The 3,525-nt window shown below is 41.6% G+C and overlaps 1 pseudogene; it reads left to right on the top strand.

Annotated features, from left to right (window-relative positions):
* Window positions 1-1,378: 1,378 nt before the first annotated feature.
* LOC110200671 (olfactory receptor 10Q1-like) lies at window positions 1,379-2,342 on the top strand (annotated as a pseudogene).
* Window positions 2,343-3,525: the final 1,183 nt, after the last annotated feature.

Below are 3,525 nucleotides of genomic sequence, written 5' to 3'. Positions count from 1 at the left end.
ATTCAGAGTTTGGACAAATACTCTATGCCCATTTCCTATTGACATGGTGGATAGTGGAGGAAAATCTTTTTGTTCATTACAGAGCAATACAAATCTTTTCAATGAAAAGTGAGTATACATAAAAGATTTGAGCAGACAAACCATTACTCTCTCCCTGGTAGCTTTTCAGTGACAAGGATAGCTAAGTGCTTCTAGATGGGGCAGGAACAGGGCCATGCTGCCATATCTTTCACCCAGCTTCCAGGTATCCCTGAGTGCATGGTACTCTTTTTATAGTTTCTTATTTCCTCATCTTAGGTGAATATTAATCTGGAGATAGAATGAATCAGGTGGGAAGTCTGTGAAATTTGAAATATCAGAAGAACCATCTCAAGTGCCCTGAGCTACTGGTAATAGTAACAGAGACTACTATAGCTGGTAGAAGCAGTAATCAGCTAGCTTGACCCAGGCCAGCATTGCATTACTACAGAAGCCAATATATCTCATCGTACAAGACACCGGCCCACCTGAGCTAGGAAGCTTCCTCAAAATCCATTCGCTATGTCACTCCCAGAAGTAATATGGGTAGATATGCCAACAAAAACAGGGACATTCAGGCCCAGAAGGTACCACAGGGTGACTTACATCCTCTACTTGACTTCCTCAGTACCTTTCTCAATAAAGTTGGAATCGACTCTACCTAGACTTTTCTTGTGTGTGTATGTGTGCGTGTGTGTGTGTGTGTGTGTGTGTGTGTGTGTGCGTGTGTTTTCGAAGAAGAGTGCATGAGGATGGGCAGCCTCCTCGGTTGGAGGGTAATATTTTGTACCAATCACTTTAAATTAGAGTCTATTCTCTTCGATACTGCATTACATGGAAGGAAGAATGTATCTCTTGGTTTTAGAAGAGGTTTTTTTCTCATTTCTATTTTTTCTAAACCTTTTCAATACACATGGCTCTGTAAAAACAAATTAATATCCACTATATAATTAACATTTGGAAGATCCCTCAGAGTGGCAGCTCATGAGCTCATGTTAAAATCACAACCACTCAGGGTTGCCCCTAGAATGCTAGTGAAATGGCCTCTGGAGATTCAGCTTGCCTTTTCAAGTGTACGATTGGGAGAGTAAGCACAGAGAGTTTTGCACTGATAATATACAATATTAGATTGCAAGATAAAGGTGGCATCATTGAGGTCATCATATTTCACTCCCTTCACAAACCAATGGAATTGATGGCCAAAGACATAAAATTACTTCTGCCAATGGATACTTAATAAATGTTTAAAGTTCAAAATTCTATGTGTCTATGCTTTAAGAAACAAAATATGGGAGTTGTTGATATTATCAAGGAAATCCAGTAATGGGGCTTGACTTTCTATTTTTCTTTGATAGGTGACATGTCTTCTCCAGATATTATTCATCTCAACCAATCTGGCCCCACTGAGTTTGTATTCCAAGTATTCTCTTCTTCCCCCAAGATCCAGGCCCTCCTCTTCCACTTCTTCCTTTTTCTCTATGTAAAGATTCTCTGTGGGAACACTGCCATTATCTGGGCTGTGTACATGCACATCTCTCTACATACCCCCATGTATTTCTTCCTGTCCAATCTATCCTTCCTAGAGATCTGTTATACCACTACATTGGTATCACTGATGCTCTCTAACATCATTGGGGCCAGGAAACCCATCTCATTGGCTGGTGTGCCACCCAGATGTTCCTTTTTGCCACCGTTGGCAGCACTAACTGTTTCCTATTGGCTGTCATGGCATATGACTATTATGTGGCCATCTGCCATCCCCTGCAATACACTCTCATCATGACCCCACAGCTGTGTACCTAAATGGTGGCTGGTTCCCTGGGCCTGGCTCTCTTCCTTTCCCTGCCACTCACATCATTAGTCTTTACCCTGCCCTTCTGTGGACACTTTCTAGAGATCAGTCATTTCTTCTGTGATATACCACCTATATACTACACCTGGCCTGTGCTAATACTCATGGGCCACAGGCTGTCCTCTATGTGATAAGCATCCTTGTGCTGACCACCCCCTTCCTGCTCATCTGCATCTCCTATGTCTTCATTACTATCACCATCTTGAGCATCCCCTCAGCTGAGGGGTGCCAGCGAGCCTTCTCCACCTGCTCTTCCCATCTCACTGTGGTCCTGCTACAATATGGCTGTGGCAGCCTGGCCTACTTTAGGCCCCCATAAAGCACCCCTGCAGATGAGGATTGGCATCTTGCCTTAGTCTACACCTTTGTCACTCTTCTCCTCAACCCCATTATTTATACCTTAAGGAACAAGGATGTCAAAAACGCTCTGAGAAAAGCCATAAGCAAAAAGGCAGCCTCCGAAAATCTGTGAAGGAGGAGGGTAGGAGTCACAATTTTTCCTTCCTTAGTTTCTTCAGCTTCATAATATGTGCTCGATAAATGCTTCTCAACTGACTGGTGGATTGAGTCCATATCACTGTTGGGTTATTTTTTGAGATACTACCCCCAGGAGAGCAAATGTGAGTTGAAACACAAACTTTTTATAAACAGACTTAGCCTCTTAAAATGACACCCTATGTATCCCTCATTGCAGCAATTGTCTACTCAAGGAATATAGCACTATAGGATCATGAATTAAAGCTGGAAGGTACCTTAGAGGTTATGTATTCCAACCTCCTTGTCTCACATGAGAGAAAGCTGAGGCTCAGAGAAGGGAAATGACTTCATTAAGGTCATAGAGCTAAAAAGTGGCAGAGTACAGTGTGGACCTCAGGTTCCCTGACTGCCTACTGATCAAGCTTGGTGTTTGGCCGTGCCCTTCACCCATCCTACGGCCAGATAAGAGTTTGCCATCATAAAGTCTGCCTTCTAAAAAGGGAGTCAGAAAAGTCTGCCCATAGAAAAGAGCCTGCTCTATCACTATCATTATTATCATCATCATCATCACCATTAAAGAATATCACATATTAGGACACATACTAACTATAGATCACTCAAAAAGTCACTTAACTACACAGCATCCCACAAAATCTCTAAGAAAATACATTCTGGCTGAAGTGTCTATGTAAATAGATGGAAAGAATTTCTGACACAAATAGTTACCAGTCTGAACAAAAACATAATAATATGCTAAGTAACTCTAATTTTTTTCCAATAGATTTTGCCATTATCAGGGATATCTCTCATTAGTCTACAGAAAAGTATAAAATGTGAATATTGATTGTGATACAGGACAACTTGGCATTTACTGTGTGGTAATCATCTGAAATAGAGGTTATTGCATCTCCTCCCATTTCATGATGAAGACATGATATTGTAGAATGGACAGCAGGTGGGGAGTCAGTGGTTCTCAGGGGAAATTTTGTCTCTTTTTTTATTCTCTATGATAACTAGGACAAATCACTTATGCTTCTTGACAGTCCATTTTCCCACATTTGAAATGAGGTAGTTGGAATCAATGATGACTAAGGTCCCTTGCAGTCCTACAGACTACGACTTTATCTTACCTTTCTGTAGAACCCTAGGGTTTTTCAGAGTCTGCCAGCCTGGTTCTA

This window comes from Phascolarctos cinereus, unplaced genomic scaffold (genome assembly GCF_003287225.1).
Source record: "Phascolarctos cinereus isolate Bilbo 61053 unplaced genomic scaffold, phaCin_HiC Scaffold_9;HRSCAF=440, whole genome shotgun sequence".
NCBI lineage: Eukaryota > Metazoa > Chordata > Mammalia > Diprotodontia > Phascolarctidae > Phascolarctos > Phascolarctos cinereus.
This window is presented reverse-complemented; position numbering and strand designations above follow the sequence as displayed.